The following is a 13,014-nucleotide window of genomic DNA, read 5'->3' on the forward strand; positions in this document are numbered from 1 at the left end:
TTAAAATATGATGCTGGGATTGCTGACGGAGGATCTCAAGTCCCTGTAATAGTGCTGGGCATCCCCACCATGGTCATTTTGCACCTCTTGATGCCTCACCTGCCAGGATCCGAGCCATTCTTTGGAGGGGTTTCATTTATAAATCAGTCCTTTTATAAACCAGATTTAGATATCTCCATCCAGATTCATAAATCCTCTCAGCTAACCTTAGAACTGCAGTTTGATTTACAAACCATGACTTTTCGCATCAGATTCAACTCCCTGACTGACTTCCGTGGCGTTCGACTGGCTTCGAAGTCAGGAAATAGATTTACAAATCCTAAAACAGATTTACAAATCCTAAAACATAATCACTAGTCATGCCAGGAGGTTCTAAGCAATAATAATAATAATAATAATAACTACTGTTAATTTACAAATACTTCTTTGCATTAGGAATACAAGAGACTGATTTATAGCACAGGACTGCGAGGTCTTGTCACCTTTACGATAGGCTGCACAGATCCAGCTCTCACAATTAAATGCAAAACTCAGATCTATAAATCTCAGTTGGATGTTCCACCTCTAACTGAGCCTGACATCTAGTGAGCTCATAGACAATTGCTGACACCAGCTGCTGTACCCACGTGATGATCAAAAGTGGATGCTGCTACCCATGGGAGCACAACACCAACCATGCGAGGATGAGGGGCTGCAGTAGAAAACTCATGATGCTTAAGGAGATGAAAGTGGTTATCCGAGGAGAGGACGTATTTAGGAGCACGTGTTCCCCTGCCTGATGGGTTGTGGCACGTCCTCAGAAGATCTGTGTTCCACATCCTCCCTCTCCAAGCTGCAGCATTCTTCTATCCCATCTCCTGGGATGGGCTTAGCACTAAAGTAATCACAACTCGTGTTGCTGTGCTCTTAAAAATGCACTGGAAACGGTCCAGCTGGTATGTTTGGATTGATTGGCCCTGCTTAAAGAGGAAAGAAAAGAAATGTTGTATCTGCTTGAGAATAGTTTCTTACATAGCATTTTCCAAACGTCATGTTGTTTCTCTGAGGTGGTGGCCCTCTGTACCAGATACAAGACACGAACACTCTGTAATCCAGCCAAGATTTCTTTGCAAATGGTTACTAATGATGCAAACTTCCATCTTTCTTAATATTCTGGTGAGACTTAAAGGAAAAAACCTTGTCCACAACGTTAAAATGTTCTCAAGTATCATCTCAACTCAACCATTTCTTTTTCTCTATTTCCTCCTCTTCTTTTTCTTTCTTTTTTGTAGCCTTCAGTCTACCAGATATACATCATAAAGCAATGACTGTCACTAACTCATTTTCCTCTTCACAAGCACCTTTAGCAGAAAAATCAGCAGGTGTAAGCAGGTGTAAACACGAGGAATAAAAAGGCAGATAACAATGAAGATTTCATGGGCACTGACAGAAACGAGCATCCGAGCATAACTGTTGCAATTAAATGATGGGCAGCAATCCTCAGGTGACGTTTGGTAGACTGCTGAAAAGTGTATCCTGAGGATGGGGCAGGAACCTGAGAATCTGGAAGAGGCCAGAGGAGGCGAACATCAGCAGGAAGCTTGGTCTTGTTTGTTAGAGAGAAACCAGTGGGTCAGCAGTTGGTCTAGATGGCGTCGGTGATCATTTCCAACCTTCAGGATTCTATGAAACTATCAGTTCTTGGAATTAAATCCCTCCACCTTCCAATCCTCTGACGTAGGCCTTCACTGAAGAAAGGGTTTAACTTGTGGGTGAGAGTTTTTATATGTTCTGCAACCTCTTGTGCTGGCTGTGCTGGTAGCTCAGGCTGTCTTAGGGAAACTGGTGGGACCTGAATTGGGGAGCAATGCCAAGATCCTCCTCACCCCCTCTTTCAACAGGATGTTGCATGTTCTGCTCTTATTCCATTCCTGTTTTCCATCTTATTCTTATTCCTTATTCCATCAAATAAATAACTGTTTGTTTTCCTACTGAAGAAGGATGTGGCACTAATGTTGCCCTGGCCCAAACCTCACCCAGATGTGAGGACAACAAGTGTCCAACTGGGTCCGATTTCCTTCCTCCCATTGAGAAGCACAAGAAAATGCCATTTCCACTCTCCCTCTCCAGAGAGATCTCCTCACTAACATTATTACGCTTTCTCCAGACACCTCCTCCTCCACTTGCCCTCAGGAGCTGCTAATAATAATATTGCAAACCCCGTAATAAATATTGTGATGGCTGCCTAACAGGCAGTCGAAAGAGGCTGAGGATAAATATTAAAAAAAAAAAAAAAAGAGAGAGAGTTTTCCATTTATCTGTGCTCGTATGTGCGTGCAGGAGAGAGGGAGAGAGAAAAGAGTTAGCTATTAAAGATCCTGCATAGCCACGGGCAAATTCAAGCGCCGTTGTCTCCTTGCAGAGACCTTTTTCTTAAAGCAGAGATTACTCTGGCGGTTCAAGGTGCTATCGAGCTCTAACCAGGGACAATTACAAGGCTCCAGTTGGAGCATCTGAGACGATGCTTACGTCTGATAAGGTTGAAGGGGAATAATGGAAGGAGGGAAATGATAATGGACTGCTGAATGGGTGGGTTGAGGTATCATTGCCGTAGAGCCTGGAGACAGAAGCGGTTGCTGATGCAGAGAGGGTTGGTAGGGATTTTTTTTTATTGTTTTCCCCCTTTTTGTTTCTATTTTCCTTACATAAGAGAAGAAAAAAAAAAAAGGAATATCTCTGAACATACATTTCAGAATGTTTTCTTTTTTCTCCTAACCCTGAGCAACATTAATACTACTACCCACCAACAAGTTTCAAGCTGTGGGAGCATTCATAAAACAAGGCTGCGTGCCTTGCCTTTCACGTTGCTCAGGTCAAGAGGTTCAAGGAGCATTTTTCTTTTTCCTGTCCATCAGCACTTCACCGAGCACCAGGCAGCACCCTGTGGCTGCTCTCAGATTACCAAAGTCTGAACATCCCAACACCACGTGCCCAACCTCAGCTCCGGACCATCTCTCACACCCCATATCCCTCCTCTCCTTTTCTGGTCCATTCTCATCCACCTGTGGGCCTTCATAAAACAAGCATTGCTGGTAGACCACAGAAAGCACCAGTGAAGTTTTCATTACATTTCATTACTTGATTCAGAGTGGACTGCGAGTCAGAAATGTCCATTTGTCTGTGTAGACTCTAACATGAGCCTAAGCAAAGGGTTCAGACATAAACAAGTACTCTGTTCACCTCTAAAGGCAATGAGATCACCCCAACTTTGAAATGTAATTCACTTTCCTCCTAGGTTTTAAGTGAGTAGAGTTCTGGGTTTTCTAGTTTCTCCATCAAAGAGCATTGAGTTTGGAGTAGTCAGATGACACTGGGATCTGGGGCTAGAAGGCAGCAAGGACAAGCTGAGAGAAGAACGAACAACGATAACATTACAGACTTCACAACATGTTTGCATTATAAAAGGCACATCCCTCACCATGTCCCATGTGCTCAGGCTGCACTGCAAGGTGTGGAGGTGATCCAGCAGCTCAGAAGGTTGCTTCCACTTGTGGGTCCTCAGTTCCTCAACACTTGGGAGTGCAGGAATCAGGGTGGACAAACCCTGTGACTCTTACAGCATCACTGATGGAGACTTTGGAGCACTCAGAGTGCCCTCACAGGTTAGGAAGCCCAATGGACAGACCACCCTGGGGGACAGCACGAGTTTGTGTATGCAGAGCCATTGGCAGCCCTTAAGCAGATCTTTGGTGGGAAACAAAGGTCCTTGAAAGCTGAGTCTTCAAGAGGGTCTGAAAGCACAATAAGCACTGGGAGGAGCTGGAGAGAAGAGATGAGCATGAAATGCATCCAGAGACAACCAGACACCTATGGCACATCCTTACAGTGGACACATAGGAAGGACAACATGCCAAGCCACGTACATTTCAGGTTGAATAAAAGGAAAATGCTCAGAGGGTGGTGGGCATGGAACAAGGACAGTGGGCACAGCCCTGATCTGCTGGAGTTCAAGGAGCATTTGGACACCTCTCCGATGTAGGGTCGGAGTTTGGGGTGGCCTGTATGGAGCCAGGGGTTGAACTCGGTGAGCCCTGAGGTTCCCTTCCAACTCTGAATATTCTACAAATCCACGATTTCCTTTCCTTAACTGAAACATGAAGAAGGAGAAAGCTGGTGTCACAACAGTTGAAAATACTTTGTGTTTCTTTCCTTGCTACTTCCATTTTCTCTTTCTCTGTGCCGCATTTCTCACCTTGAGCCTTCGGGTGAGCTGAGAGCACAGATCTCAATAGTTTAAGGAGCCCCAAATTTTAGTGAGCTTCCCACAAGCCTTCCTGTTCCTCTCCTGCAGTGCCTTGTCAGAGAAACAGGCAGGAGAAAAGAGCAGGAAATAGATGGGGAAATGTCTTTGTGCTCCCTGCCATTGTAGCGGGCTAAAATAAAGAAGCTGCTATGTGATGCCAGGGGAAAGGAGATGATATCTGTCCAGGTTATACCCTGGATACTAAATCCAAAAGCATTTCAAGCAAGATCAGTTGGCTTTAAAAAAAAAAAAAAAAAAAAAAAAAAAGTTGATTTTCTTTCCAGCTCTTGGAAGTGAATCTATTTGGTGTCAGGCTGAAAGAAGACAGCGTGTAAGTAACTGAGAAAGTGTTTACTCAGTGAATTAGTTCAGCTTTCATTGTGCGGAGAGGATTATGGCCTCAGCAGTGGATGAGCTCCATTTCAGGCTGGAGTGGCTCACTTAACTACCTCCAGGGCAGGACTAATTATCATAGGACTTAGGCCATTAAAGGGCTTTAACTACCAGTGCTCTCTCCCAGGTCTGGATTAACTGTTTGCCTGGAGCAAACTGCCTGGATAACCATTGAGCCTAATGGTCTGCTTTGATTCCTCTGCCCCCGCTGCCCACCCCTTTCGCCTTTAAACTTCACATTATTGGCAGATCTGGAACAATAGCTAAGAATATTACTACCATTGCAGCAAAACGACAACGGGGTTTTGTTATAGGGCTGGTTTGTAGTTGTTTGGTTCCCCCCCCCCCCTTTTCTTTTGCTTGATCACTGCTGAGGAAACGTAAGGAAGTGCTGTTAACCATGGCAAAAGGTCCTTACCTGGCTCAGGTGAATTGAGAGGGGCTGCTTCAAAGGCTTGACCCCCAAGGGAAAACACAGGCATGCTCACGGAGCTGGGATCTGTCCTACTCTGCTGTCTACACGACAGTAATCGTGGCAGAAGTCACTCTGCATAGAAATAGCAAAAGCCTGCTGTGCCCCAAGGTGTCAGATAGCCAAGACCAGAGATGAGAGGGAGCAGAAGAAGAGGTTGGAGTACAGCGGGTTTCAATAAATGGTTTGCCCAAGGAAACAGATGGAGGCTGTGGCAGAGGCCGCTCTGCTTCTTCTCATTAACAAAAGGTTTGAAAAATTATTTAGTGGCCCTCCTGAAACAGCGGGCTTCTCATCCCTCCCAGGGTGCCATCACATCTGGGTTGGCAGCAAACTCTTTGCTCTTCATTCCTGAGTAAGATTCTGAGATTTCTTGTCCACCTTCTACATTTTTTTTTTGGTGAGTTTCTTCTTTTCTTTTTTTTTGGGGGGGGGGAGGAAAGGAGTAAGGAAATACCATTTAATGCCAGTCCCCATGCTGAACGCACAAGGCCCAACGTGGCAATCATTTAAGTGTGCAGATGACCTTATTCATCTGAGTAACTTGGCTGTTTGGGGAAGAGAGTTGGTCCAGTCAAAGCCCATAACATCCACGGCAGCACAGATTAAAAGCTGAAAAGCTTATCTGTGCTTCTCCACGTATTTATGTCCTTGGCAAATACATAAATAAAACAGATATCTGTGCAAAAACAATGTATAAAAATCAGGATGATTCTTGTGGCACTTCTCTTCCTGCTGTTATTAAACCAGCACAGTGTGCACAGAAACATGATGTGCGTACAGCAGGAGACGGCCCTGACCCAAATGAGCAACACTTACAGGTGGCTGCTTCCTGTGTTCAGAGCCTGCTCGAAGTTAGGAAGCTTGCATGCTCAAAATACCAAGACAGATCTAAAATCGTTGATCTAAGATCATTGTTGGCCCAGAAAAAGATGCTTGGGCCAACAACAGAGCAAAGCCTGCACAGATTAAATCCAGTTGGGATTGCCTGAGTGGAGAAAAAGCTCTGCAGCCAGGTCTTGCTGATGATGTGACCTTGAGCCTTGCCAAGCCCAGGCACCAGCTCTGCTCTGTTGGGATCTTTCTTCTCTTCTTGTTCTTGGCACGTGGCATTGCATGGCAGTGCCTGTCCAGCGATGGGCTTTTCTTCTTCCATGCTTTTCTCCATCCCTTTGTGCACAGTCTTTACTGACTTACTAGGTTATGCATTTTGTAGCCCAGCTGACAGCTTTCACAGCATTTTTCAGAGCTCAGGAGTCTGTTGTAAGATGGCCAAAATCGCATTCCGCTGCTTCGTCTATATGGAAATTGTATAATTTCTGCTTTCCTCTGATCTCTTACTCTGAGGATAATGGGGTTTGGTACTTTCCCTTCTTGCCCCTGCTGCAGGTGTGAACTAGCATATGAGACAAACTGCTTGCTGGAGTGCAAGTTATTTGTTGTTTGCAGATGAACGGAGGTGGTTTTCATTTCCTGTGATTCTGAGCATTAAATTTTTCCCCCTCGTCATTTACCCATTGCATGACATCTTCTGCTTTCAACTCATTCATTCCTCGCCGTGTCTGAAACCCTTCACACTGGAGCCCATCGAGGAAAACATAACTGAAGGAATTCAGTGGGAAAAGAAGTTAAAAAAAAACAACAAACAACAGAGGCAGTTGAAACAGCAAACAAGTACCTTTGGAGAAAAGGCATTTCTCAGAGGAAAAGTAGAGCATCTGAGGATTTCCTTCTTGGTACCAAGGATACTCCAAGCCTGACAGAAATGTCTACCTGTGAAATCTATCAAGAAAGCCCTCAAAATGAAAATCAGGACTGCAGTAATCGAGGAGTGAATGAATCAGCCCCGTCCTCAGTAGGAGAGCACCAAGAGGCACTTTCAGAGGCAGCAGCTCTCTTACTGTGTGCCTGTTCATCAGGGCAAGACCCTGTCCTGCTCTGTAATAGGAAGGATGCCTGTGGTGCGACAGGAACCCCCGTGCTAAGACCAGGAAAGCACGTACTGGCACTTCTTTCCCTTATTTATGAAATGCAGCTTTCCCACCTTCCCTCAAAACTGCAATTAACTTGTAAACGTATGCTACAAAATTAATTTTCCACTCACTGCTGTTCTCGTGTAGCTAAGAGGAATTAGGTCAATAAAACACCAACGTGAGCTCTGATACGGCCCTCACAAGATCTGTCCTCATACAAAATCCTACAAAGCTAATGAACCTGGAGCAGGTCGTGCACAGGGAGCCCAGGATCTAAAGGGAGTGCAAACCAACCCCCTTGGAGATGCTCCACCCAAAGGTTTTTGTGTTCCTATACACATACCTCTGCATCAGAGAATCTTGAGTTTTCCACCACCTCTTGTGAACAGGGGTTCTTCCTGGCTGCAAGTGCAAGAACTTCATGCTGCAGATGCAGAAAACCTTGGTGGGAAGTATCTGAACATGCGATTGGTTAAGAGATGGGTTTTCCTGGAGGCTGATTCTACAGGAGACAGCTGTGCTGAGAAACAGGGAAAAGCTGCTTGAAACAAACAGCAACATTAACCGGCAACTGAAAACAGCTGCTCTAGAAAAATAGAAATAACCCGTTCCCCCCCACACACAATAGCATGTTATGGGAGAACAGCTAATCTTGTAGCATGGGCACAGAACTCAGCGCTGGGAGGAGATAACAAAGACCAAGGGGCTCTTGTGTTATGGGTCAGCTGCTGGCCCCCAGCTTTACGTCTTCTCAGCAGACACAACAGGCACTGTCACACAGTGTCACTATGCCTGCAAGAGATAAGCTCCTGGATGAAAAACAGCTGGCTGGAGCTCAAGCCAGGCAAGATGGAAATGATTCTTCTAGGAAAAAAAAAGAAAAAAGCCATTCAGGCCTTTTCTAAGACAGTGCTGGTGCTGTCTTCTCACTTGCATGGGGAGAGGAATGCCAGTGGTCTGGGGCTGCACTGCTCAGCCCATCCCAGGCACACTGCTCACTCTCCTGCTTTTCTTTCTGTATGTGAATTCTGGGAGGGCACAGTCTTTCACTGAGCCTGGGCTGAAATGCTGCTTCTCCAAGATGAGGCTTCCAGCACTCATCAAGGTGAGTTGCAATGAGCAGAGGATGACGATGAATTGGAGCTGATCTTATCTCCCAACCCAAACGTGAACCCATTTTGGAAGCACAGCATCTTCTATAGGAGAGGAGCCAAGAGATGTTTGGAATAGCAGAATATTTGGAAATTCAAGGAGGGAGACGTTCCATCCATTTTGACCCCTGAGCTTTTCCATCCTTACGAGCATTATCAACAGGGAGGGTGTTATTCCCCACGTGGAAGTATTAATTTATTGTGTTTTCATCTGGAATTAGACTTTCCCATCTCTCCTTCTTTCACAGCTTCCAAAATATCCTCCCATTCTAATCCCTAGTTTTCATCTCCCTGCCCAGGAAGGCTTTTTCACACACTTCCTTAGGAAACCAGGCAAAAACCAAAAAAAAAGGCACAAGCTGACTACCAAATAATCTACTTGCCAAATCAATAAATAGTGGAAAAGTCAGCTCTTAATACAATCCTTGCATTCAGAGTTAACACAGCAGTCACCTGGAATATGGAAATCCTTTCTGAAGTGTAGGTTAACCAACCAAACTTCAATTTCCTCTCTCCTTCATGGCTGCCTCTTCTTTCTCCTGTGTGCCCTTATTGAGATACGTGGGCTGTCTTTCCAGTGAGGCATTTGCAAGGTCTCAGCCTCATGCCCACGTGGAATAAAGGTCAAACCCCAAAGCCACAGAATTCCTCCTGAAACAGAATTCTCATTTTTTATCCGGCTCACACAGAGTAAAGGGTAAGAAGTCTCTTCACTGGCAGCTCCACAATACCTGCCTCCAAGGACACTTCCCTCCTAATCCCCAGTAACTGGAAGATTTTTTGTGCCCTGAAGCGTGAAGGTTTATGTCTCTTCCAGAGCGCTGGATGTTTTGTTTAACATTCAGAGCATTATGACTTCTAAAATAGCCCGTGTTCCCTTCCTGTGGATGCTTCAGCAGCTGAGATCTGCTGACTCAAACCTTTGGGCTGTGATGCAAACAAATTCCCTGGGGAAGCAAAGGTTCAAGGAGAAACTTTGTGCCTATCCAGTGGAACAGAGAAGAAGATGGGAGATTGGGTCACCTGGGCTGTCGGGCGTCCCCACCGCACCTCTGGGACAAAGAATGCTCACACAAGGAAGCCCATGGATTAGCTTATGTTGTCCTCATTGAGTGACCACAGATAACCTAATTTTTGCTCTCCTGAAGCGTGCGTGCCTCTATGAGGCTTAGAGGTTACTGTAATCAGGCACTGTGAGGAGGGAGAAAAGCAGCTTGGCCCCATGCTCCTGAGCTAGACCACTGGTTGGACGTCCCTCCACCAGCGGCTGATGTGAGCCATCTCAAATGCACGACTGCTGTGTGGTGACCCAGGCTACAACCTCTTAGAAAGCTGTTCTAATGTCTGTGACTCCCCACGCATTGCATTCTGCAGAAGAGCAAAGTTCTCAATGCCTTCCTTTGCCCACTCCTTTCGATGGCTGCATCCTCCAGCGGGGTCCATGGTTGGTGGATGGGGACCACAGTTTCTTAAAGTTGGGTTGCCAACATGAAGTCCGACACCTCCCTCACACAGACCCCCTCCCTCCTCTCACACAGAGCACATTCAACTTCTCAGTAGTACACAAAGAGATTTCAAGCATTTTACAGGAAAAGAAATGTGCTCTCTTGGATACGTATGAAATTGCCCGAGTCGGTGTGGGGAAATGGTGCGTTTTCTCCTCTTTGGACTTGCTCCTTCCTCCTTTTAACACGTGGAACAAATGCCTGCTTTGGACCGTGATGGGGTAACTTGGAGAGGTTGGCAGAATTGCTGCGGATGGACCCAGGGCCGGTTTTATTTTTCTATTGAACCTTGATGGAAACGCATGCACAGCAAGTCAGGGCCTGTCCCTTTTCCTTTCTCCTTTCTCTCTCTCTCTCTCCCTTTTTTTTTTTTTTTTTTTTTTTTATTTCTTCCAGGAGTGCTGATGATAAGAAAAGCAATGTCTAAATCTTCTTAATGGTGTTTATGCAAGCAGTTTTGCTTAGCTGCAGTCCCTGCCACCCCCTCCCCCGTCCACCCTCCCCTCCCATCTTCCTGCTAATATCGCTGCTTCATTCCTTTCCCTGTTGGCTATTACTATGGACTACAGCGAATCTAAAACTAAATAATCCCCTTAGTGTCAAGTTTTCTGGGCTGAGCAAATAAATCTAACCAAATGTATTATCTAGGTAGAGGAGGCTGTTGTAAGGGGGGAAAAAAGATAAAAGCTATTTTACTTTAAGGCAAAGAGTAAAGCCATCATTTTTCATTCGCATTGTACTTTTAAAGTTTTTTTTTTCCTTTTTTTTTCTTTTTTTTAATTTCATTTTAACTTTACTGTTCATTCCCTTTTCTCTTTTCGGTGTAATTAAAAATAAATAAATAAATGCAGCAAAGCTCTCTGATTTCGAGCATTAAGGAGACAGAGAAAGACCCCAGATAAGGTGCAATTCAAATCCCCCTCTCAGACGGGTAATTCTGATCAGGCAGCAAAACAGTCTAAATAAATAAACCCTTCTCCACTTTCCTTTCCCTGGGGGAGAAGGGCGAAGGATTTTAGAAAACTCATTTGCAGGAGGAATGGAAGATGTGAGTGTTGCAGGGCGAGGTGGAGAGGTCTGCCTGGCTTTGGGCTGCCTTGGGTTGGCTGCTCACGAGGGCAGGATGGCTTCCTTCAGGTGTGTGCATGCAGGTGTGTGTGGTGACAAAGAATGCTCATTTTTTGGTTTCTTTAAATCCAGGGCAGGTCCTCGGCCAGCAGAAGCCAACAGAGCTCTGTTGGGTTTGTACTACCAAAAATTTAGCCAGTGTTTTCCCCATAGCTGCCAGCATTCATGTGTGCAGCAGGTCTGCTCAGTTGCACCTTTCTCTCAGCCTTCCCATTTCCCAGTGCCTCCCCCAGACCTCCCCGTGCTCTGGGAAAAGGATGGAGGATCCTCAGCCTGGTGCAATTCCTGGCCACATAGACATCCACACACAGCAGAAATGAGCCAGTGCCAGCCCCACTTGTCTGAACTCATCCTTACCAATACTGGTTCTTTTAAAATGCAGACGGGATGAAGAAGATGCTTGGCCTGGCTTTTGCTAAATCAGAACCTGATTCACCCATTTCTGGACAGTCAAAGCTCACGTTGATGTACCTAAGTGAAAAACAAAGCAAATTGCTGACTTGGAGTCTGCTGTCTGGAAGAGCAGAAAGCTTTTGGGATATTGGAGCTAGATGCAGCAATAGAATGAGGTGCTGCTCTTTTCATGTGTGTTTTCTCCCTATTAATTCCTTTCTTTCCCACTCAAACTTCAGTTTTGGAATAATTTAGCTGACAACTTTTTCTCTCTGTATTGGGCTTTATCCCTGTATATACGCAATGTTCTTGACCAGTTTCCCCATCTCAGTAGCCAGCTGCGTAGGTGATCTGCTCCTATGATCCATTAATGCTTAAATTTATCTGCTTTCAGCTGGGAAAACATCACTGTTTGAAGCTCAACGCTTCTGTTTTACTATCCTTTTTTCTTTTCTGTTAAATCACCCTTATATTAATTAATTAAATAATTACTTAATTTCCCCCAGACCCCTCTGGTTTTAGCCATAAATCTGCATGGAAAAGAACAGAGGTTTTGTTCCATCAGTACTTGCAATAAATCTTCTCTGTAGAAATAAAACCTCAGGCACAAGTCAAGCTGAAAAAAAAATAATGTGGTAAAGAAAACTCCAGTGCATTTTTGAGATGAGGATCTGCAATAGACATTGCAAGCAGTCTCGAGCCAGCTATTGACCTTCTGCTGGCCAGCCTAGCAAGGACACCAGCTGAGGACCAGGTTCAATCAATTTGCAATACAATGGTGCAAGAATATTGCTCATTTTACTCTGATATTCTTTTAAACATCTGCACAAAGCTGCCCGCTTGGGTATGGATCAACTCCAGAAGCACTCAGAGAAAGAGCTGCACTCTTTGATAAACAAGGTGAAGGATGTTATCTGAAATGACAATGGATTACCTATGCCATAAGATATTATGCAATATTTTCAGTGGTCTTATGGCATCACCCAGTACGTCTGGAAAATACATCACATGGAATGAGATTTCATGTGCACATTATCTGTTATTTTCTGGCTGCAATTTCTGCCAATAATAACTATCATTTCTGGAACTTAGAGGAATGTCAAGTGGACTTCAGTAAGTTGCTGCTGACCTGAAAAGTTGTGCTACGTGGTTGCTGTAAATGTTGGGCATTGCCAGAAGGTTCTTCCATCTTCAAAACTTTTGTATGGTGGCCTGCTATGGAAATAGGCTTTTTTGGCTCCTCGTGGAAGTGTTTTGTCTGGAGCCCCCTCCTCAACATGTCTGTATCTCAGGAGATCCCTATGAAACAAGCAGTGACTTCTCAAAGACAGTTTTGATGGTGGATGTTACTCCGCTTGCATCCCTATTTTTTTATGTGCAAATGCAATGACCAACATTCATCATCAATGAGATCTACTCACTCCAGAAAAAAAATAACCCAAACCATTGGCAGATTGGTGACTTGTCTCCTTTTCTACTGCTGCTGAACAGGATCGACCTCTCAGCTCGCATGGCAAGAGACCAAAGCTAGGTCTCGGCATCACTGCAGATGGAAGGTTCTATTACTTGCTCTTTCTCTCTCCATCTTTGCCAGGCATGTAGCAACACTGCCAGCTCATGACTTTATGTGTGCCTCCTGTGGTCTTGGTTACACACCCAGAAGTCTTGAGTCGTGGAGATGTGGCACTGAGGGACGTGGGCAGTGGGCACGGTGGGT

General features: G+C 45.0%; 2 long non-coding RNA genes across 5 annotated transcripts in view; both read right to left on the minus strand.

Moving 5' to 3' along the window:
• LOC128082163 (uncharacterized) overlaps positions 1–13,014 on the minus strand; it is a 100,681-nt gene that overhangs the window by 51,181 nt on the left and 36,486 nt on the right. The gene's annotated exons all lie outside the window — the stretch shown is intronic.
• On the minus strand, positions 1,505–7,655 carry LOC128082165 (uncharacterized). The gene is made up of 3 exons (XR_008207575.1): positions 7,464–7,655; positions 5,094–6,749; positions 1,505–4,126 (listed from the first exon to the last, which is right to left on the minus strand). It is a non-coding gene; the product is annotated as an uncharacterized LOC128082165 (long non-coding RNA).

This window comes from Tympanuchus pallidicinctus, unplaced genomic scaffold (genome assembly GCF_026119805.1).
Source record: "Tympanuchus pallidicinctus isolate F22 unplaced genomic scaffold, pur_lepc_1.0 scaffold22, whole genome shotgun sequence".
Lineage (NCBI taxonomy): Eukaryota > Metazoa > Chordata > Aves > Galliformes > Phasianidae > Tympanuchus > Tympanuchus pallidicinctus.